We start from the raw sequence: 24,766 nt of genomic DNA on the forward strand, positions 1-24,766 counted from the left end.
CAGAGGAAACATTCGCAGAATTATCAAGACACATATTTGAGTTTTTTTTAAAGTTTTTTTTTTTTTTTAAAGACAGTCTCATAACCCTAATATTGCTGGAAAGTCTCACGAATCAACGGCTCTTTCACTGAAATCAAAGCATTTCCCCCAAAAGGGTTAAAGAAAGATGGTGCTAGAACATAGCGGTCTCTAAATGGGGATTAAGTTTCACCTGCCCCTTAACCTCGTCGTTGCCAGAGTGGCTTGCAGTGCGCGGCTGGTCTCAGGGGTTAATCCCCCCCTGTTTATAGCCCGTTCCAAATTCAATTAAGTCAAATACCAGCGATCGTCAAATAAGGGCATTGATGGATTTATTTTGCTCTAACAAACTTCATATACTGTACATCACCGTAAAATGTCTGAGAAACAACCAACCTATTGAACTGCATTGTGAGTTTTATATACACTGTGTATATAAACAGGCCCAATCGTGTGAGCAGCATGAATGAAAGAAGTGTGTGGGATACAGTAACTTTATATAACACACAGCCGCATACTCACAATCTGTCCACCCAGAGACTTTATTTTTATTCTTGCCTTTGTGCCGGCCACGGAAATAAAAATCCAAGGACAAAATAAATGCATTTGGGAAGGGGGTCGGCGTGTTCAAGTTTTCCTGGAGCAAAACTGCTGCAAATTCTGGGGCAAATATTTGCACCAATGTGTATGTATCCAAGAAAAACATCCTATTGATAGTAGAAGGGTTTATTTTTCTCTTTAACAGAGCAATTCATGCACTTTAAAATATATTTATATATATTTCTTAACATAGGTTTGAAGCAGGGGGTCTCGGGAGCTTTAATTTCAGCCCCGGGGACCCCTACTTCCCAAGATACAAACCGTAAGGGGTGCCGGTATCGCGGCAAAGTTTAAAGCTCTTGCGTCATGCGGGTATTCGGAAGCCGAACCTGATGATGTCACGGCGTCCGATTGGCCTGCAGGGTGCGGGAGCTTTGAAACTCCGCCATTACATGTACCCTGCTAGCTACCGGCACCTCCTACAGAGGTAAGTATCTCCGGAAGCAGAGGGTCCCTGTAGCTGAATGTAATGGGGTTCAGCTCCGGAGACCCCCTGCTTCAATTCTCTGTAAAAAAAAATTGGGTGGGGAACAGCTGTTTGGATTGCCGTTTAAATACACATCTGATACAATTTCCCTGAGATCAAAGTAGCTTCAAAAAGTAGAGGGATTGTGTCTGATATAAAATGAACTGTGCTAAGAATAGAAAAATAATCCATTGTTTATGTTCTAAAAATGGAAATGTCTTTCAACAAGAAATCACTTTTTTTCTTCTTAAAGAAATTGGTACTCTAAATATAAATGCAGGGGTGGCCCTGAGTAGACCAAGGACTCCAGCCAGGGGGAGTTGTAGAGCAGGGGGGGTTGGATTCGCGGCTGTAATTGGTGGGGGGGACGGCAGCCTCCGATGCCTGTATGCACAGAGGCATGCAACCAGTGGGCACAGGCCCAAACACTGTGGCCTGCAGTGACCAGAGATGGAGTTCGGGGCCCATACAACAACTTACAGAGTAGAGGCACCACTGGGCCTCCAGGTGTTCATTTATATATATATATATAGACTTCTGGGCCCAGAACCACAAAAGGGTGGTAAGCTTTAGCCCATTCATATGACTGGGACCTGAGGCCTACCAATGCTTAGCACTGTTTTAGCCACCTGGGCCCTGGTGTCTGGAAGGATGTAGTCTCCATTAGCCACATGCAATCAAACAATAATATTGTGACCACTAGAGATGGGGGACGTTTTCGGCGGTGTTCAAATCCGCCGCGAATTGGCCAGTTAATTTCAGCGGAGGATAAGTCTCAAAACTTCCCTAATACTTCAAATCCGTCCAACGGATTCTGAATCCAGATCAGTCAAGCTGAATTATTATGGGAGGAAATATCCACGTCAAGTTGAATCCGGCGACGGATTATGAAGAAGTAATCTGACCACGGATTTTATTCCGCCGATCGGATTTGAACACGTATCGGATTGCATCAGGTTCCCCCATCTCTAGCGGCAGCACTCAGGCATGTAACATCTTCTGTGTCCCTTGTGAAGTTTATTTCCAGAGTTTAATATGAACTCAATAGCTGCAGAAGTTGGAGGAAAGCACAGCGGGGAACACACACTGATTTTGTTTTGTGAGGGGCATACATCAACCAGGTAGGATGAATGCAGCAGCAACGTTGCACTGGTCAGCCATTTATATTAATTGTTTTTGAATAATAGAAAATTGTTGGATTTCAGCCTGAGGGGTGTGAGGATTAAATGGGCACCGTGGCTGTGCGCATGCTTCACTGCCAGAGAGATATGCATACAGCATCCCACAACGCATTGGTTCACTTCCCAAAGACAGTGGGGAGTGTTAGGAGGGTAACCCTATTAGAGTCTGCGATGAGAAATGAGGTGTGTAAGCGTGAGGCCCTCAAGATGGTGATACTATTGAAATCTGACTTTCCTAAAGCTCGTGTTCAATACGATGAGACGTTGCGATGCATAGTTTACACACATTAATGATAACAAACAAACCATTCGCAGCTTACTTACTCCTTGAGAAAGCGCTATGACAGCGTGAAACGCGTGGGAGGAGAACACCTTTTTGTTTTGTCCCCAGTATGTTTTTTTTAATATGTAGTTTAATAAACTTTTTTTATTTTGTTCAAACCCGGTGAGTTGGGAGTGCTTTGGCTCGCTCGTGTTGTCCGCCAATCCTCTACAGTGTTCTACACACATTAATGCATTAACTTTCATTCACTTTTCAGTAAAGATGTGCAAGGCTTTCACACAGTCGCGAACCATGCGGAATAAAAGGCGCGGCGGAGTCTGATTTTGCAAACATTCGCCGAGCATTAAGTCAACGCGCATTGGATTCCCATGAAGCGACAATCCAAGCCGGCAATTTTTTTTTTACATGCGATTGAAGCAGGGGGTCTCTGGAGCTGAACCCTATTAATTTCAGCTCTGGGGACCCCCTGCTCCCAGAGATACTTACCTCCATAGTAGGTGCTGGTAGCCACTGGGCTAGCAGGGGTCACGTAATGGCGGAGTTTCAAAGCTCCCGCTCCCTGCAGGTCAATAGGAGGCCGTGACGTCAATCCATGTGGATTGGTTCACGTGACGCGGGAGCTTGGAAAAGCAGAGATACCGGCACCCCCTTTGGAGGTGAGTATCTCTGGAAGCAGGGGGTCCCCGGAGCTGAAATTATTTATTTATAAAAATGTTTTATCAGGCAGTAATACAGTGAGAGTTACCGCTCGTTTTCACGTACTGTATGTCCTGGGCACAGAGTTATGATGACAAATACATGGTTAGAAATACATGAAATGAATGGGGGTCAGCTCTGAAGACCCCCGGCTTTAATCCTGTTATTTTTTTCAACTTCAAGATTTTTATTGGGTCATACAGCTTGTACATTATAACACAGACCATTGTGTAACATCCTTATGCCCACACAGGTATTTCCCCCCCAGCTCTCACTACCGAGGGTTATAATCGATCCCAATCAAAACTGTTTAATCCTGTTTGAAAAAAAATTGCTCAAATAAACGATGGCTTGGATTAATACTTTAAAGCAGCGGTCCGAGCTGCCGTTTTTTTAAATGTATTTTTTTTCTCCTTTAATATACGCATCAAAACAATCCACACAATCGATCCGTTCTCCTGTGATCGATCGGCGAAGATTCGGGTCGGGCGTTCACCAAATGTCGTCAGTGCTGCAGAAGAGGACCAAAGTTGCAAAGTTCTGTGGGGAAGATCATGTGACCAGTTGGTGCACTGCTAGAGAGAGGGCAGTGCTCAAAAAGGGGTGTGCCAGAGCCTGTTTCAGAAGAGGAAGGGGATGTGACTTTGTAAATGGTTGCTATAGAAACAAAAAATGTTTTTTTACATTATAATACATTAAAAATGTCATTCAGAGTTGTTGTTTTTTTTAAATGCTACATGTATTTTCTCATAGTATAGAACTGAATTATTAAAAACAAACGTATAATATAGCTTGGTCTGCAGGTTTAATGCTAAGAATATAGATAGCGTTTCCGCTCCTCGTTTCGCTCAGTCTGGCCCAAAGTGATAGGAAAATTTGTCATCTTTATTATAAAGGTAAATTGAGATCAGGACCTAAAATGCATAACTCTTTATTTTAAGTATTCTAATTGCCCTACGGCAATTATTAGAGACACAACCAGTGCCAACAGCGTTCGTAACAATGAGATCAAATGAGCCTGTTGTGGAACTCACCCTATAATATATACATGGTCAATGCATCATTCTGGGGTTTAGGTTTTATAATGCACGCTCTGATCTTGATTTAATAGTAAATAATAATAACTTTATTTTATATAGCACTTTTCTCCCGATGGGAGTCAAAGCGCGTCACAATCACAGTACAGCGCGCGGTGTGCAGCACAGAGGAATGTTACAGTACAGCGCGCGGTGCGCAGCACAGAGGAATGTTACAGTACAGCGCGCGGTGCGCAGCACAGAGGAATGTTACAGTACAGCGCGCGGTGCGCAGCACAGAGGAATGTTACAGTACAGCGCGCGGTACGCAGCACAGAGGAATGTTACAGTACAGCGCGCGGTACGCAGCACAGAGGAATGTTACAGTACAGCGCGCGGTGCGCAGCACAGAGGAATGTTACAGTACAGCGCGCGGTGCGCAGCACAGAGGAATGTTACAGTACAGCGCGCGGTGCGCAGCACAGAGGAATGTTACAGTACAGCGCGCGGTACGCAGCACAGAGGAATGTTACAGTACAGCGCGCGGTGCGCAGCACAGAGGAATGTTACAGTACAGCGCGCGGTGCGCAGCACAGAGGAATGTTACGGTACAGCGCGCGGTGTGCAGCACATAGGAATGTTACAGTACAGCGCGCGGTGCGCAGCACAGAGGAATGTTACAGTACAGCGCGCGGTGCGCAGCACAGAGGAATGTTACAGTACAGCGCGCGGTGCGCAGCACAGAGGAATGTTACAGTACAGCGCGCGGTGCGCAGCACAGAGGAATGTTACAGTACAGCGCGCGGTGCGCAGCACATAGGAATGTTACAGGCGCAGTCCCTGCCCTGGTGAGCTTACACTCTATGTTTGCGGTGCCTGAGGCACAGGGGGATACAGTGACTTGGTCACAAGGAGCCGACACCGGGAATTGGACCAGGTTTAAACTCTGTGTCATTGAGTACAGAGTCGGCGATAAGGACATGCTCTCCTCCACTCAAGGTCCCACTCAAGGAGTGTGCAGACGTTACTTTGAGCGTGTCACAGCGCAATGCCTGGAAAGTGGAAGCAGATGGCGTGAGATGAGCAGACCTTCTGTCAGATACATGTGACAAACCCTGGGGTAGTGAGGCAGCCCGCTGCTCAGCTTGCATTTCCCATCCTCTCTCCACCAGCAGGGTAAATACTGAGATCTGAAGGGTCACGCCTGGTGTTCCTAAACACTATGGGGGTTACTTACTGAGGTCTCCCAGCTGCACAGCGGCGGCAAGAGACAACAACCAGAACTACCCTCACCACAGGAAAGGAACCCCATCGCCCGCAATTGTGCTCCCTTCTCTGGTTCTCTTGTTCTGGTTTTGCTCCCATTGAGCAACCGGGGGCAGAGCCGGTTTAACCACTAGGCGGCTGCCCAAGGGCAGCACATTTCGGGGAGCGGTAGTGGCCTAGTTTGGGGGGCATTTCCCCATCTCCAAGAGCAGGGCAGTTGCTTGGGGGCGGGGCAGTTTCCTCCACCCTGATTGGCTGCATTACCCAGAAGCAGCTAATCAGGACGTGTCAGGACCTGGGGTTGGGGCCAAGGAGAGAAGGAAACAGCGTGGAGCAGGGGAGAAGTGAAGAGGGCGTGTGTGTCTGTGTCTGGGGGAGAGAGAATGACGGGCAGAAAGGGGGAGAAAATGACAGGGGGAGTGGGAGGGGGGGAGGGGGGAGAGAAAATGATGTGGGGAGAGAATAACAGAGAGAGGGGGAGATATTGAGAGTGGAAGAGAGTATGACAGGGAGAGTGGGGGAGGAAGAGAGGTGGGGAGGGAGGTGTGAGAGAGAATGGCAGGGAGAGGGGGGGAGAATGACAGGGAGAGGGGGGATAGAGAATGACAGAGAATGAGGGGGGAGAATTACAGGGTGAAAGGGGGGTTACAATGACAGAGAATGGGGGGGGGGCGGTAGAGAATCACAGGGTGAAAGGGGGGAGATAGTAACAGGTAGAGAGGGGAGGAAGAATGACAGGGAGAGGGAGGGAGAATTCCAGCAAGCCAATGATTGAGCCACCTGTGCTGAAGCAGGGATATCCTGAAAACCTGACTTGTTGGGGGGGGATCTTGGGGACTGGAGTTGCGAACCCCTGCCCTACAACAATGGCAAGAGGAATATGCTAAGCTCATTTACCAGTGGTGAAGGCACTGGGTGCGGTGTGTATGTGTGTGTGTGTGTGTGTGTGTGTGTGTGTGTGTGTGCGCGTGCGACTTCTGTCACTCAATAACCCATGTCTGCTGCTGAAACATCAACATTAGTACATTGGGGTCAAAGGGCACAATCAGGCTGAAGGACTTTTAATCTCTTTTGAAGGTCAGAGGGTAACAAGCTTGGCCCTGTGTATAGTGGAAGGCAGAGAGTCAGACAAGTTGAGGCTTAACTGTTTCACTGCCTGAGGGTCCAGCAACACAATGCTCCTAGGAAGAAGTTACACTTATTTAGGAGCAGGGTTACCCGCTCTGCACTTTAACCCAGGCTGTGCTGGAAAGACGTGTCATGCGGCAGGCATAAGCTTATATGGGAATCCATGTCAAAATGGATTTGAAGCGAAAGGTAACACTGCGTGCTCATTTGCATGTAATTTCCCAGAATCCCTAGCAGCAGTGGAAGCACTAAATACTAAGAGATAACGGGGAAGGGCAGGGCCGCAGACCTGTCTGAGACGTGTGTGGATGTGCTCACACCTGGGGTTTTCATTTGCTTCTTGCTGTCATATTTAGGAATTCCAAAAGGAACACAGCCTGTATTCAATGTGCTGTGATTCTGTCCTCCCCATAACTCCCCATAGTTATTCTCTGCTTCCACTATAAAAGGATTAACCCTTTCCGTGCCAGGGGAGAAATAAAAGAACACTCGTGTTCGATTTTGTAAAGCAAAATTTGGAGGTCATTACCCAGAAACCCTGTCTGCAGTGGAAGCATTGTATTTTAAGAGATAATGGGGAAAGACAGGGCTGCAGACCTGGCTGAGACATGTCCATTTTTTTTCCTCCAAAAATATTTTTGTTGAGATTTCACCTTCCCAGCCGTTTATTTTTGTAATCTTTTGATGTGTGAACAATACATTTTTTGCTATTTTCCAACCCAGCCTGCCCTGGAGGGAGTTAGTCATTTTTTCGCACTCGGATTCGAGTGCACCAGGCACGTTTTTAATTTCTATTTTAAACCTTTAAATGCTAGTTTGCAGAAACCTACCAGGCGGCCGGGCATTTTGCTACTAACGTGTCTTTTAATCACTGTGTCGCTGTCTGAATGAAATGCAAGCAATATTTTCCTTAAAGGAGTAATCCAGCAATATCCTACATGTGTGGTTATGTGCGGTTATTTTTTATATAAATCAGTGCTGTAATATTAGATAATACTTTTTTAATTTTTTTATTATTCAACTTTTAATGCCATTTTTAATGAGTTTTAATACACTGAGCAGCCTCTGATTTCTATAGCAGGCTTTAGCCCACCTCCCCAGCAGTGCAAGATCTTTGTAACACTTTCCTGTTGGTGATCATTTGTTGCCAATGTTCCCAGCAGTTTGAGCTGCAAGCTGTAACAATAGATAATGTTACCTTAGTAATATAATAATACTTTGTACAGACGGGAGGATGGATTGAAACTGAAAGACGGCCATTTAGGGATGCAGGATTTTTTGCTGATCGATCACGGGAGAACCAATCGATCGATCGGCAGCTTAGGTAATTAGTTCTCAATAAAGGTAATCAAAGGCCGTATATATATATTAAAACAAAACAACACCAAAAATATATATTTGTATTTGATTTAAAGTTCCGCTTGGATTAAGACTAACCAGCGAGGTGGAAGTCACGCTAAGCCCCGCTCCCCTCTCCTGTAACCTGTTCTCTGCTGGCCCCCTCCCCATCAGAGTGAAGCAGGATGGTGGCAGGGTTCTGAAGCCTCATAGTGCTTCTCTGTGTTCCCATTCCCTCACGCACATACAGTAGATGCTATTATAATTATCTGGCCCCAGATCTCTGCCCTAATATTTTTTTTAGCAGCGGACGAAATATTTTTAACATATGCAAACATGCATGAGTTAAACAGCTACAGGTTTCGAGCGTTCCTGTGTACCCTGCCTGGGACAATGTCAGCTTTCTACTCGGAGACATCCGCCGTCACCCAGCTCTGTCGGCCCTTTCAGTTCTAAGTGGGAACATTAATAGGCCTCATTTGTGCCTGACCGACGCGTGAGACTCCTGCCCTGCAGAATGAACGCGCACCGCAGCGCTCCACACCTGCTCCGTTCTAAGGGTGGAGGAGATGCAACTGCATAAAACTCCTTTCGGGGTCTCTGTATCGAGGCATTTTTACTCTACACCTAAGTATCAAAAAATGTTGCCCCGCCTGCCGCAGCTTGCACCTTGGGGAGAGTCAGTGGGGGGAATTGGGGGAGGGGGAGGGGTTACATGGTGCACAGATTATAATGAGATGTATCACATTCTGCGTCTCTGTCCCAGCTTGCACCTTGGGGAGAGTCAGTAGGAGGAGTTGGGGGGAGTTACATGGGGCACAGATTATAATGAGATGTATCACATTGTGCGTCTCTGCCCCAGCTTGCACCTTGGGGAGAGTCAGTAGGAGGAGTTGGGGGGAGTTACATGGGGCACAGATTATAATGAGATGTATCACATTCTGCGTCTCTGCCCCAGCTTGCACCTTGGGGAGAGTCAGTAGGAGGAGTTGGGGGGAGTTACATGGTGCACAGATTATAATGAGATGTATCACATTCTGCTTCTCTGCCCCAGCTTGCACCTTGGGGAGAGTCAGTAGGAGGAGTTGGGGGAGTTACATGGTGCACAGATTATAATGAGATGTATCACATTCTGCGTCTCTGTCCCAGCTTGCACCTTGGGGAGAGTCAGTAGGAGGAGTTGGGGAGGAGTTACATGGTGCACAGATTATAATGAGATGTATCACATTCTGCGTCTCTGCCCCAGCATGCACCTTGGGGAGTGTCAGTAGGAGGAGTTGGGGGAGTTACATGGTGCACAGATTATAATGAGATGTATCACATTCTGCGTCTCTGTCCCAGCTTGCACCTTGGGGAGAGTCAGTAGGAGGAGTTGGGGAGGAGTTACATGGTGCACAGATTATAATGAGATGTATCACATTCTGCGTCTCTGCCCCAGCATGCACCTTGGGGAGAGTCAGTAGGAGGAGTTGGGGGGAGTTACATGGTGCACAGATTATAATGAGATGTATCACATTCTGCGTCTCTGCCCCAGCTTGCACCTTGGGGAGAGTCAGTAGGAGGAGTTGGGGGGAGTTACATGGTGCACAGATTATAATGAGATGTATCACATTCTGCGTCTCTGCCCCAGCTTGCACCTTGGGGAGAGTCAGTAGGAGGAGTTGGGGGGAGTTACATGGTGCACAGATTATAATGAGATGTATCACATTCTGCGTCGCTGCCCCAATTTGCACCTTGGGGAGAGTCAGTAGGAGGAGTTGGGGGGAGTTACATGGTGCACAGATTATAATGAGATGTATCACATTCTGCGTCTCTGCCCCAGCTTGCACCTTGGGGAGAGTCAGTAGGAGGAGTTGGGGGAGTTACATGGTGCACAGATTATAATGAGATGTATCACATTCTGCGTCTCTGTCCCAGCTTGCACCTTGGGGAGAGTCAGTAGGAGGAGTTGGGGGAGTTACATGGTGCACAGATTATAATGAGATGTATCACATTCTGTGTCTCTGCCCCAGTTTGCACCTTGGGGAGAGTCAGTAGGAGGAGTTGGGGGGAGTTACATGGCGCACAGATTATAATGAGATAGATCACATTCTGCGTCTCTGCCCCAGTTTGCACCTTGGGGAGAGTCAGTAGGAGGAGTTGGGGGAGTTACATGGTGCACAGATTATAATGAGATGTATCACATTCTGCGTCTCTGTCCCAGCTTGCACCTTGGGGAGAGTCAGTAGGAGGAGTTGGGGGGAGTTACACGGGGCACAGATTATAATGAGATGTATCACATTCTGTGTCTCTGCCCCAGCATGCACCTTGGGGAGAGTCAGTAGGAGGAGTTGGGGAGGAGTTACATGGTGCACAGATTATAATGAGATGTATCGCATTCTGCGTCTCTCTGCGCCATTCTTTTTCCCTTTTATTTGCCCCAGAAAATCCTCCACACCTAAAATGGTGTAAGTGTAAAATTCTGCGTCATATGTAAGAAACTGTTCGTAGTGCGTATGAAGCAGAGGTAGGGAACACGATATACCTCAAGCTTTCAAAAGGGTCCCACATACCCCCCGCATATATGGTTCACAGGCAGAAGAGTCGTTGCAGTCGTGGATGGGAGTCTCTCCCCAGCCCCTGCAATCAGTTGCTTAATACCGGCGCACTGATTAATACCGGTGCACTGATTAATACCGGCGCTCTGATTAATACCGGCGCACTGATTAATACCGGCGCACTGATTAATACCGGCGCACTGATTAATACCGGCGCACTGATTAATACCGGCACACTGATTAATACCGGCACACTGATTAATACCGGCTCACTGATTAATACCGGCTCACTGATTAATACCGGCGCACTGATTAATACCGGCGCACTGATTAATACCGGCGCACTGATTAATACCGGCACACTGATTAATACCGGCACACTGATTAATACCGGCACACTGATTAATACCGGCACACTGATTAATACCGGCACACTGATTAATACCGTGCCACTCCTCCCCTTACACTGGGAACAAATGATTAGCTCCGGGGCCACAGACAGATTTCCTAGGACCCAGGACTAGAGTTACCAATGCCCCACCCCCCGGCGGTCTTTCGATGCCCCCCCTATTTTACACCTCACGAGCCTCCTCTATTTCCACTCCTCTTCCAATGTATTTCTCTCCCCTCCACCCCACTCCCTCGTCCTCACCATCAATTACCCAACTCTCACTCATGATAGTTTGTAAAATAGGTATAATAATAAATTGCTCAATGCATGAGATTTTAATAAATGCACATTTTCAATGATTAAATCATTTTGGCATTGATATAAAAAAATAAAACTTTCCTTAAACGTGAGGTTTTTCACTCGGGGCCCGATTCTCGCTTACTGTATATTAGTCTTTCTCCGTCATGACCAGCCTCTTAGACTTCACTGTTCCAAAGAATTCAGAAGACCCTACCACTTGCAAAGCGTCTCTTCCTCCACCCACTCTACCGCTTGTGGTGCAAGGGTTAAGTGTTAGGGAGGGACCTTAGAGGGTGTTTATGAGGAATTAGTGGAAGCCCCAGGGCAGTTTGGCCTTACAACATGTCATTTGGGATTTACTGGAGGTGACCAGGGAAGTGCCAGCATGTGAGGTGGGAACAAACTGTCCTTGCTTCATATTCTCCATCAGTGGAAGCATTGTATGCTAGCAGATAATGGGGAAGGGCAGGGTTGCAGACCAGTCTGAGACGTGAATGTGCTCACACGGGGGATTTTCATTTGCTGTATTCTCCACCTCAATGCCTTTTATTAACCCTTGTAACACTGAGAGCCTCATTTCCATAGACCCCGTGAGTGTTCAAAGACTGAAGCCAGATGTAGCTTGCATATTGCCTAACAGGACCAGTGATGGCGCTCTGCTCCATGCAGCACGGCCCGCGCATGGGAAGATGGGAAAGAAAGTACAATGATGTACAACTGTTAAGTTATTATAAGTCCGTTTACTAACTCTTACCAAGTCCTCCCCCCCACAACATAGTGATGTATATTATATTTCATGTTTAAAAAAAGTAGTCCCAAAATTCTTAAATAAGGCATCGTCGTGGCTTGTGTTCTTTACTCCTCTGTATTAATGTACACAAAGATCCTGTCATTGGACCAGTGCAATGGTGTTTAATGAATGGAAACTGGAGCAGTCATCTTATGTGTGACCCGTAGAAATAGCACGTTGTGTTTTTTGGTGATTCAACTAGCATAGCCAGGGGAGAGATATTTACTGTGTTTGTTCTTTTACCACAGCTAGTGGTGAATAGTGAATACACTTTTATAGAGAAGAACTAATGCAAAAAATATGTTCATTTAATAACACAATCTGTTGTGGTCATTATCCTCCTCTTGCCCTGCACACTAACCTACACATACACGCTCACTCACGCCTTTATTCTTTTCAACCCTTTTTGTTCTAACTCTCAATTAGTAAACATCTACCAACAGGGAGTGAAATCCACCGCCCGGGGCCCCCGTTTCAGATTGTTAAAGTGTATTTACTGCTCTGTGACTCCAAGTTGTGCTAAACGGTTTATGTTTGATCAGCACCTTGTGTACACGCACAGAACTTGTTAAATGCTGACACTGTAAATAACTCCTTCAATGCAGAAGACACACATTGTGTATCGAACGGAAGGTCTTTCTTTCATGGGTAAGTATGGTGACCACCTGGCCTCAGATCATCTGGGAAAAGCTTGGCCCATCCTGGTTTTGTAGCTCTGTCAGTGTGGAGCGCGGTGAAGCTTATGATGGCGGTCACACACACAGGACTGACTCTTGTAATGTAGTTAGGCCATTCAAACAGAGAGTACTCTTCAAACATAGGTTGCCAATTTAGTACTGCAGCGACAGATTCATTGTATCCTTGAGCTGTGACTGACAATTACAATGTGTCATGAGGAAAAAGCAATTGGGATGGAAGATACAAAACAAGCATTGGACGATCTGATCCTTGCTGGTAATCTAGATCAGTCTATCCAAGGAAGGGAGTACGCCTGTTGCTTCCTGTTACAATGAGCTCTGTAATCTATCACACTACACCAGGAACAAACATCACTTCTGTCAACACATGGTTTGGTTATATTGGTGGATTCATTGCCTGACGAATGTGTGCTCTTTGTGCTCTGCATCTATTACTGGCAGTGCGGCTGCAGAAATAGGGGAATAGCAAGAAGCGTGCACAGATAATCATGGGTTTGATTCAAGCCAGATTCTTACTTAGATTGGATAACTACTCATCATCACTTCCCTATGGTAGAAGTAGGCACCCATTGTCTGTGGCATACTAACTACCCCTTCCATGCAGATCCTGACTAGCAACCATTCCCTTCCTCTCTACAGTGGACAGGAACCAGGTCCAGGGATGTGCGGACAGGGTTCCATCCAAGTAGTGGCTACACATATGCCTGTGAAGGGAAATCAGTCGTGGTTTTGAGTTCAAAGGTGCGACGGTATATACACGAAGCTGTATATATCCTTGCCTGTATCCTTACTATTTCCACAAGTAGCATCCCCTTTCCTGACTGTCTCTGATCCGAGCTGCTAGGCCGGAATGGCTGCGTGTGAGACAGCTGCAGCCTTACATGTGTCATGCAGGTGGCGGCAGTGCTCTCCTATAGCAAACTGCATCACGCTGCAATAAAAGCCATTCAGCACTTCCATTCGTATGCATCAGACTGGCTACATTATCAACATATCCCCCAACAACTAACTGGTACGCCAATGTTAAGCAATTACATCATACACCCTTTTCTAAGGGTTAAATAAAGTAACGTGATGAAAGAGGCCTGGTATTCTCACACAAGATCGTACCGGTGATGTGCCGAGATCTCTCTGATCCTCCACCTGTATGTCAGATGTGAGGCAGAGCGTGACAGTCGTGGCAAACTGGGGATACATTCATATCCCCTGGAGCAAAGTGACCAGAAGGCTTCAAGCTATCTAAACTGAGCTAGACTGAACTACCAGAGTTCACTGAGTTTAAACTCAGATTTACCTCACTATCAATCTTACAGTAGTTCAGTTTCAGCTGTTGTAGGTGAATGCGTTTACATACATGCAATAACTTGTTTCAGGTTGTGAGTTTAACATGATAACGCTCCATAGATGCTGCTGTACCATCAGCTCTGGAGATCTCGTGAATTCCTCTCGTCAGATGGATAATATAAACTCAGAGTAGAGAGCGTGCAAAATAATGTGTGTAAAAGGGAACACTCAAATACAAGATACAATGACACAGTAAATAAATAAACGAAAGGAGGTGCAAAAAGATGTCTAAAAAAAGAGAGAATAATTGATAAATATAGGGGAAATCGCTACCATCAACATACCTGTATAAGAATGAGGACAGCAGTTTTGCAAAAATATCAGAATTGTATTACTCTTACAAAAAAATATATCAATCCGTAAAATGCAAAGTGAATCTACAACTCGACCTAATGCAATTACCCCATATATTACTACTGTGAAGCGCTATGTACATTAATGGCGCTATATAAATAAAGACATACAATACAATACAATACAATACAATACAGGGGTGGCCAAATCCAGTCAACAGGCCAGGTATTGCGGATACCCCTGCTTCAGCACAGGTGGCTCAATCAGTGGCTCAGCCTAAGAGCCTGCTTCTGCACAGGTGGCTCAATCTTTGACTGAGCCACTGATTGAGCCACCTGTGCTGAAGCAGGGATATCCTTAAACCCTGACCTGTTGGTGGCCCTTGAGGACTGGAGTTGACCCACCGCTGACCTAATGCATGTAATGCAAAGAGACGTAGATAGGCTGACCTAATGCATGTAATGCAAAGAGACGTAGGTAGGCTGACCTTGAGTGCACTTAATAAAAGTGTATTATATCAAAAAGGGAGAAAACCACGCCCCCCCCCCCCTCCACAACACGGTTACAAGAAATGTACCCCAAAAAATGGAACTTCCCATAAAGGTTGATAAAAAAGACACCGCACATTCAAAAAGTATCAATATAGAAAATATATAAATGTAATCATCAAAAATTATGCATAAAGGATATACGAAAAACAAGATACAGCCCCCCCCCCTCTACCCCCCCTCCCAACTAGCGGAGAACATCTATGGACTGCACAATCATAAATAAACTAATATTTGATATCCAATGAAAGACCCAAAATCCCTTCCTAGGTGAAATGTAACAAAGTGTCAGATCTCACACTGACTGACATAGATCCCCAGTACCCATTAGTCACAGGATGCAGTGCCGGCTGTTTGCATGCAGTGCCGGCTGTTTGCACGCAGTGCCGGCTGTATGCACGCAGTGCCGGCTGTATGCACGCAGTGCCGGCTGTATGCACGCAATGCCGGCTGTTTGCACGCAGTGCCGGCTGTTTGCACGCAGTGCCGGCTGTTTGCACGCAGTGCCGGCTGTTTGCACGCAGTGCCGGCTGTTTGCACGCACTGCCGGCTGTTTGCACGCAGTGCCGGCTGTTTGCACGCACTGCCGGCTGTTTGCACGCAGTGCCGGCTGTTTGCACGCACTGCCGGCTGTTTGCACGCAGTGCCGGCTGTTTGCACGCACTGCCGGCTGTTTGCACGCACTGCCGGCTGTTTGCACGCAGTGCCGGCTGTTTGCACGCAGTGCCGGCTGTTTGCACGCAGTGCCGGCTGTTTGCACGCAGTGCCGGCTGTTTGCACGCAGTGCCGGCTGTTTGCACGCAGTGGTGCTTATCCTAGAACTCGGCTTCAGCTGAGCATTTATTTTCTAGAGGTCTTTCTGAGAACAGGTTGGGCCAGGAAGAAAATATAGGGAACTCCTGATGTCAGAGGCTGGTTTATCTGATCTTGAACTTGACAGTGCTAGTGACGAATGTGTAATAGATAAGGGGAGTGAGATAGAAGGCTTAAGGAACAGGGTCACTAACCACCATAAAATAACCAACAGCTATTGCATCCTTCAGCCAAAAATACCCACACAGAGGTTCAAAGACTGGTGGTACCCCAGCAAAATGGGAGCTCGCGTGGCAGTTTGTTCTACAGACGCATAAAAACACATGACTTACACTGTATGAATCAGGAGGAATTCTAATGGATGATTCGTACATAATATTGTCAGTGAAAGGTGATGAGAAGAGCGGAGGTGACACAGTACGTACAAGGGAACTATATGGGTTTAGGTAAAATGGGCAAAAAAGCTGAAACAACAGATGTTCAGTGGCCTCAAGAACATTACGTAGCATCTAATAGGATACTGCCAAAAAGGGAAATGCCCTAATGATAGAAATTGCCAATCAATAACAATGATCTAAATTCTCAATTAAAGCAGCAAAATCGGTGAAACCTTATAGGTTTTTTTTTCCTCAATAAATCAGTTCTCTGGTATTATAGTGTAGATAATCGTGACTTTTTGTTTTTTATTCAACTGTTCATGCCATCAGAGGTTTTAACCCACCTCCAAAGCAAGATCTTTACACTTAACTGTTTGGGATAATTTGTTGCAAATGTTTCCAGCAGTTTGAGCTGAAAACTGTAACAATAGATCATGTTACCTTAGTAATAGAAGGATGACACTGACTGAAGCAGCCATTATGTTAGGCACACAATCAGGATTTTGACAGATTTATAACCGGAGCACCAAACGCTTGCCAGCTTAGGTAAGAATGTAGAATTATACATTGCCACACGCTTTACATATACACATAATAAAGAAAGAAACAGTTGGAAAGTAGTATCGCTGCTTTAAATCAATTCAACTTTAAGATCCCAGTTCTGACCTGAGCCAATGAGAGGAGCAGGAATACACTCTTATGGTTATGCCTGGGGATGAAATTAACCTATTAGGCATTATTATTATTATTATTATTATTATTTAGATCAATACACACAGCCGTACAAGTGACCTAAGGTAATACATATCTAAGGCAAAAGCGCCCCTGTCCCCCTCACTCATTGAAGCACTATACAATCTGTAGGTAATGTCACCGTCATGGTGACAGACACTTTTGACTTCTGGTAGAACAACGGTCTGTATTGGGAGATCAAAGCGAAGACCAACTAAACGCAGTACTGACAGGTACTGTACACCAGATACAGCATGCGCCAACACTTTGTGTGGGTAAGATCAGGTTCCGCCGTTACTTAATACAGGGGCGCTCGACTCCAGTCCTCAGACCCCCAACAGGTCAGATTTTCAGGATATCCCTGCTTGAGCACAGTTGGCTCAGTCTTCGAGCCACCTGAGCTGAAGCAGGGATATCCTGAAAATCTGACCTGGAAATGGCCCTTGAGGACTGGAGTTGCCCACCCCTGCTCTAAAACAGGGGTGTGCAAAGCAGGGGGGGGGTGATTTTCCAGGGGGGGGGCGCAGCAGCTACAGAGTTCCCGCGCTCTCCCACAGGGCATTTAAATGAAATGCCGGGGACCGCGCGAGGCCTCTGCAGCTCCTCCTACTTGGTCTTCAGCAACGCTTCACCATGGTAACCCAGCGTAAAATGACGCAGCGAGGTCACAGGACGTCGCGTTGCCATGGCAACTCGATGCCTTTGCCGAGCAGGAGTGGGGACATGAGCCTGGAGGTGAGTGGGCAAGGTGGCACAGGATCAAAACTTTGCGCCCCCCTGCTCCAGAAGACGCCTTCAACATATTGGTTTTATTTAGAAGAGAAAAGGCAGCTACATGGAGTTCGCTTTACTTGGCAGATAAATGTTACACCTTGTCATAAATGTAATGACTTGTTGTAACATAATTATACCATCAATTAACTGCTCCGAAACGCTGAACTGCAAGTTTATTAGTGTTATTTTACCTCGCCGTCCCCTCTGGCAGCAACGGGTTAAATACCAGTTCTAAATCCATGCGGGCACTAAAGTAACAACTGGCCCTTCCGATCAAAGCCTCCGGTGACCACCCATCCCAGGATATAAAGCCGCTTCCCTGAGGTTTCGCGGTCTCAGAATTGATAGGGGGCCGGCATGGAAATCCCGATGTCAGATGCAGCAATCAGGTGTCGGAATCCGCACTCTTAAGATGAATTATTAGCCGTACTGATGTTTCTCAGCAGATTAAGTCCTTGGAAATAGATGGTGCCTTAACTATTATTTTCCCTGAGGCTGCCTTTGCATTTCTGGAAGCTCATAACTACTTCTGTAAGCGTTATCTTGATGTTGCTTTGGTCAGTCAAGATAGTTATCTGTCTAACCCCCTGAACTAAATGTACAGTCAAAGAATGTCCCGCCAGAACATGACCCAGTGCTCCGAGTGGCTCCGATGGGAAAGTTAAGTGAAGGGCCAGGCGGGCGTTCATCGTCAGCGCACAGAGAGGGTAGCTGAAGTGACTGTATATTCCCCCGATGGTGCCACTCGCTTCCCGAACTCAGGACAACTTCAAACGTGTCCAAGAAGAGGACTGCACTGCAAATAGTGCATCCCTGTCTCTGCCGTCCATCTCACTGGCAGTTTAAAACAGCAAAACCCTATATGGTTTTTTTTAAATAAATCAGTTCTGTTGTATTAGATAATACTGTGCATTTTTTTTAAACGCATAATTTCATTTGGAATGATTTTTTAATGTATTGATTAGCCTTTGGTTGCTACAGCAACCATGTAGAAGGTCATATGTACTTCCTATTTTGAAACAGGCTGACACACCTTTTTTGAGCTCTGCCCTTTGGCAACAACGTATCACAAACTGATCTGTTGCTGTGTTCCAGATGGTCTGTTGCTCTGAAAGCTGAAACAATAATGTGTTACACTTAGTAATATAATGTTAAATGCAGTATCAGCTGCAGCATTTCACTGACTGCAGCACAAAGGCAGAAGGCGGCCATTTCGTTAGGCACACAATCAGGATGTTTACAGATTTATAACAGGAGCACCAAACAATTGCCAGCTTAGGTAAGAATGTAGAATTATACATTGTCGTACGCTTTATATATACACATAAGTAAAAAATAAAAAAAGGGGGGTATATAGCTTTAGCTGGTAGAGGGTAACCTGAACAAATATTGTTGAGGCAGCGGGGTCACACAGATGTAAGCGAAAGCACTTACCCAGGCACAAGCACTTACTCTGTCATTATAACTATTTTTCATTGTGTTTATAAGTTTTCCAAATTGAGACACAAAGCCATACCTGGCAAATCCCTAAACCAAATAATGAGTAATATTCTAATATTCTATACTGTTCTTGCTTGGAACCCACACAGAAAATTCCGCCTCGATGCAAAGATGGGACTGGAGTTCTAAAAAAGAAAAACGCGGCCGCCATCTTTATGTGGGACCCACGAGAGTTAGTTCACATCCATTCTCAGAAATACAAAGTTACTGAATTATTTCACCATGAAATATCTGGTGAATGTGAATTTAACACTGGCATTGCTGTTTAAAAACAACTCAAATAAAGCTTGAGTTTGTGGCAGCATCAGCAGTGACGTGACTTTAAAAAGTAATTAACATGAAGTTAATCAAGTGCTGAATTAAGTTCTGCTCCCATTCCAGCACTCCTGCGCCCATTCCGGCACTCCTGCTCCCATTCCAGCACTCCTGCACCCATTCCAGCACTCCTGCTCCCATTCCAGCACTCCTGCTCCCATTCCAGCACTCCTGCACCCATTCCAGCACTCCTGCACCCATTCCAGCACTCCTGCGCCCATTCCAGCCCTCCTGCTCCCATTCCAGCACTCCTGCGCCCATTCCAGCACTCCTGCTCCCATTCCAACACTCCTGCTCCCATTCCAGCACTCCTGCGCCCATTCCGGCACTCCTGCACCCATTCCAGCACTCCTGCGCCCATTCCAGCCCTCCTGCTCCCATTCCAGCACTCCTGCTCCCATTCCAGCACTCCTGCTCCCATTCCAGCACTCCTGCGCCCATTCCAGCACTCCTGCTCCCATTCCTGCTCCCATTCCAGCACTCCTGCTCCCATTCCAGCACTCCTGCGCCCATTCCAGCACTCCTGCTCCCATTCCAGCACTCCTGCGCCCATTCCGGCACTCCTGCGCCCATTCCAGCACTCCTGCTCCTATTCCAGCACTCCTGCTCCCATTCCGGCACTCCTGCGCCCATTCCAGCACTCCTGCTCGCATTCCAGCACTCCTGCACCCATTCCGGCACTCCTGCGCCCATTCCAGCCCTCCTGCGCCCATTCCAACACTCCTGCTCCCATTCCAGCACTCCTGCACCCATTCCAGCACTCCTGCGCCCATTCCGGCACTCCTGCTCCTATTCCAGCACTCCTGCGCCCATTCCAGCACTCCTGCGCCCATTCCAGCAATCCTGCTCCTATTCCGGCACTCCGGCGCCCATTCCAGCACTCCGGCGCCCATTCCAGCACTCCTGCTCCTATTCCGGCACTCCTGCTCCCATTCCGGCACTCCGGCGCCCATTCCGGCACTCCTGCTCCCATTCCGGCACTCCGGCGCCCATTTCAGCACTCCTGCTCCCATTCCGGCACTCCGGCGCCCATTCCAGCACTCCTGCTCCTATTCCGGCACTCCTGCTCCCATTCCGGCACTCCTGCGCCCATTCCAGCACTCCTGCGCCCATTTCGGCACTCCTGCTCCCATTCCAGCACTCCTGTGCCCATTCCAGCACTCCTGCTCCCATTCCAACACTCCTGCGCCCATTCCGGCACTCCTGCACCCATTCCGGCACTCCTGCGCCCATTCCAGCACTCCTGCACCCATTCCAGCACTCCTGCGCCCATTCCAGCACTCCTGCTCCCATTCCAGCACTCCTGCTCCTATTCCAGCACTCCTGCACCCATTCCAGCACTCCTGCGCCCATTCCGGCACTCCTGCTCCCATTCCGGCACTCCTGCGCCCATTCCAACACTCCTGCTCCCATTCCGGCACTCCTGCGCCCATTCCAGCACTCCTGCTCCCATTCCAGCACTCCTGCGCCCACTCCAACACTCCTGCTCCCATTCCAGCACTCCTGCTCCCATTCCAGCACTCCTGCTCCCATTCCAGCACTCCTGCTCCCATTCCGGCACTCCTGCGCCCATTTCAGCACTCCTGCTCCCATTCCAGCACTCCTGCTCCCATTCCAGCACTCCTGCACCCATTCCGGCACTCCTGCACCCATTCCGGCACTCCTGCTCCCATTCCGGCACTCCTGCTCCCATTCCGGCACTCCTGCGCCCATTCCAGCACTCCTGCGCCCATTCCAGCACTCCTGCTCCCATTCCGGCACTCCTGCTCCCATTCCGGCACTCCTGCTCCCATTCCGGCACTCCTGCGCCCATTCCAGCACTCCTGCGCCCATTCCAGCACTCCTGCTCCCATTCCAGCACTCCTGCTCCCATTCCGGCACTCCTGCTCCCATTCCGGCACTCCTGCTCCCATTCCGGCACTCCTGCTCCCATTCCGGCACTCCTGCATTCCACCCTCGTAGGCATCGGGAGAACACTCAGTGTTTTCTCATATGTCTGTGTTTTATGTCCGCGGAATGGACACAAGACTCTTGGGATTTGGAATGACAAAGGTCATGTCATTCTGACAGGTTAAGTATAGTGTTAGCAGATTGTATTAATAACATGGTTTAATAGCAGCTAGTATTTATATAGCACCTTTCACTTCTAAGGCTCTTTCTAATTATGCTCTCCAGGAATGTATGTCATTTTCGTTGGATATATTTCCAGTCCGCTGCTTGACAACCTCCATAGGCAAGAAACTCTTGTTATGATTGTTTTTACTAAATGACAGTTGGGTGAACAGAGGCACTAAAAAGGCAGCGGAAGTTCAATGCGCTCATAATTACGCACCACACCCTTCCTAAGTTCTAGCAGCACTTTTTCCCCCCCATTGATTACATAGAAATCTAAAGAGTGATTAACCACTGTTCAATATGCGACGAAGAAAAAGCGTTCAGCTCCATTGCAATGAATGTGGCTAAGGCTGCGATTATAGTTGGCGCGACGGTGAGTGCGATTTCGCGTGCTGCGAGAACAAAGTGCAGCAGCTGATACGGGCCGGACATAGTGCGCGCAAGCGCGGGCATGGCAGATTCCGGCCGCGTCACGTGAGTAGTTCAGCCAATGAGGGCGGACCAGCCTGGTGATGCATCCGCCACGCCTCCTCAGTCACCTCCATCTCAGGACACCCATCGCTCGGGCGACAGTCGCGCGCCTACTATAATCTTACCCTAAAATCTTATCCAGCAAAGGAAAGACAACTTTACAGCACTTTGAGGAAGATGCCTATGTATTAAAGTTGGCTATAAAATTGATGTAAGGAGAGGTAGTTTCATCATGAATGTCTTCCCACCAATGTGTCACGGTGCTTTGGCCTGTGTTTGTGTTTGTCCTGTGTGTATCAGCTAGCAATTTTGGGCGTGTCTGCAGAAGTTAGGGAGGAGTTACACGATGCACGTATTAAAACGGGATTTATGAAACTCTGCGTCTTTATTTTCCTTTTTCTTAGTGGCAAAACTATACCCAGACCTGAGGTAAGGTAAATATCCCTGGCTAAGAGGCATTACGTGGAAACAAAAAGTGGGCTTCTTATAATTGACAGTGACGAGCAGAACATCGGAAAAACATTACTGGGCATCAAAGCTACGAGTGGTCTCCGTGAGGCACAAATCAAGTGGACACTGCTGGAAATATACGAACAGGCCATGAGTTAAAGTGACTGCCAAATAGATTTAATTATTGGATATACTGAGGTCAGTAGAACACATAGGTATATTTTTTGTGGCTGGTGGACACAGGGAGAGATAGTTAATACAACATGTTCAGACACAGCTGGGCTCCGTCCCAGATCTGTACCCAGACATCAACTCCTGTTAACCTTCCATGAATCTCACTGTTTTGGAGTCAGTCTCACTGATTTTTAGCATAAGTGGTCAGCTTATTTGACTGTATATCCCCTGAAGCAACCTATCGGGTCACTTCAGACGAAAAACGCCCACTTTAGCAGATATAGGATAAACCCTTTGGAGACGCTCTTATAAATATCAATACTTTTCCAGTAAAATGCCAGTTTTGGTCCAAAACCCCCAAACCTCAGTGAATATGGTCCATGCCAGGTTCACATCGCTGCTTATCAACATAGTGAAAATCCACAAGAGTGATCAACAATGCCAATCGGCCCCTCATCACGATGTGGCAATCTGTATATTAGCATAAATACATACATTTCACTTTTTCTTTTTAAGGATGGTAATATGTGTATATGTAGTATTTGCCATATATATATGTAGGCTTCACCAACAGATAACATTCCAGTTGCCTTGTTTCTAAGAATTTTTTTTGGCTTAACCCATTGTAACATCGCCAGAAGAAGAGATCAGTGTATCTTGAAAGCTCGAACAAATAAAAGCATTTCGTTAGCCACAGAACAGTATTGACTATTTGTTTTTGATTATATATATATATATATATATATATATATATATATATATATAGTAAATATAACCACATACAAACAACACAATGTATAGTCATCCATGATCTCTTGAATGCTACAACGAGATGGCTTGCATTCCATAGCAGGCCCCTCCGGTACTGAAGTGGTTAAAGCTGCCCCATCAGACGTGAGCCATGCAATGCCAAAACAGAGCAAGAAAGCATAACCTCACCTCCTGCGCTGGGCTGGTGTCTCATGTCGGAAGAGCCTCCCTGTTTTCACACCCGGTCAGAATCCGTGACATTATTTGAAGAGTGCAAAAAAAAAAAAAAATATCCCTTTGGAAATGAAACGATGGAAAAACTGCATCTGGTAACGAGGGCTCAGCAGGGAAGTGACAGTCTGCAGCGAGCTGTTTCCCTGAGGACGCGGGCAGGACGCACACCTGTGCTGTTGCTATGCACAGCCAACAATATTCACAGAAAAGGGACCATGCACAGACGCGGCACAGTCTGCTGATGACATCACCCTCATTAGCATGCTCCTTCCAGCTCTCTCAGTGTCTGTCACTGACTTTGAAGGGTTTTCCAATCAAAACAGCCATTTAACTCTTTGGCTCCACAGCAAAGCCTGACGGCCTGCAGTGTTTGCGGGCGTCCTCTGTGTGTAGAGAGGTAGAAAATGTTCGCAAGAGAACATGGGTCATTCTTCCTTGGTATTTTTTAACGCAGTTTTTCCAAAATTTCACGGATTTTAAACGACAATAGTGAATAAAAAAAAAATATATATATATTAGCGAAAATGTACATTTTTCAGAAATTTCCGTGAAACATTCATTAACTGGAACAGCAGACAAGTTTCCCCACTTATATCTGTGTGTCAGGACTGCAGTAATGATGGAGGTTTACAGGAGGGCAGAAAGTATATATACTAAGGCAGGGGGGGCGGGGTGGTTGCAGAGGCCCCGCGCACTTCTACAAGGCATTTAAATTAAATGCCGGGGGATCGCGTGATACCTCTGTAACATCACTTACCTTGTCCCCGGTGACGCGTCGCCATGGCAACGCAGCGTCAAATTACACAACGGGGTCACATGACGTCATGTTGCCATGCCAACGTGACATCACGTGACCCTGCGGCGTCATGTGATGCTGGAGACATGGCAAGGAGGGGGGCGCGAGCAGGGGGGCAGTGCAAACAAGGGGGCGCAGGGGGGAAAGTTTGCGCACCCCTGTGGTAAGGGGTAGCCAACTCCAGTCCTCAAGAGCTATCAACAGGTCAAGTGTTGAGGATATCCCTGTTTCAGCACAGGTGACTCAATCAGTGGCTCACTGAGTTTGGTAGCCATGGGAAGAAAACACAGCAAATCATCATAAAGTTGACTACCAAATCCTGATTGACAGGGACATGTCTGCCCTTTAGCCCGGGTCTTCTGCTCCTAATC

General features: G+C 47.0%; 1 protein-coding gene across 4 annotated transcripts in view; it reads right to left on the reverse strand.

Moving 5' to 3' along the window:
• Positions 1-24,766, reverse strand: part of ZNF469 (zinc finger protein 469) — a 255,451-nt gene that overhangs the window by 84,035 nt on the left and 146,650 nt on the right. Inside the window, exon 1 of one of the 4 annotated variants that reach the window (XM_075576421.1) lies at positions 23,555-23,897. The exons of the other annotated variants lie outside the window; for them this stretch is intronic. The gene's annotated coding sequence lies outside the window, so the exon portion shown is untranslated. Of the gene's footprint in view, positions 1-23,554; positions 23,898-24,766 lie in introns of those variants that run through there. 4 annotated transcript variants of the gene reach the window in all.

The sequence above is a fragment of the Ascaphus truei genome, chromosome 19 (assembly GCF_040206685.1).
Source record: "Ascaphus truei isolate aAscTru1 chromosome 19, aAscTru1.hap1, whole genome shotgun sequence".
NCBI lineage: Eukaryota > Metazoa > Chordata > Amphibia > Anura > Ascaphidae > Ascaphus > Ascaphus truei.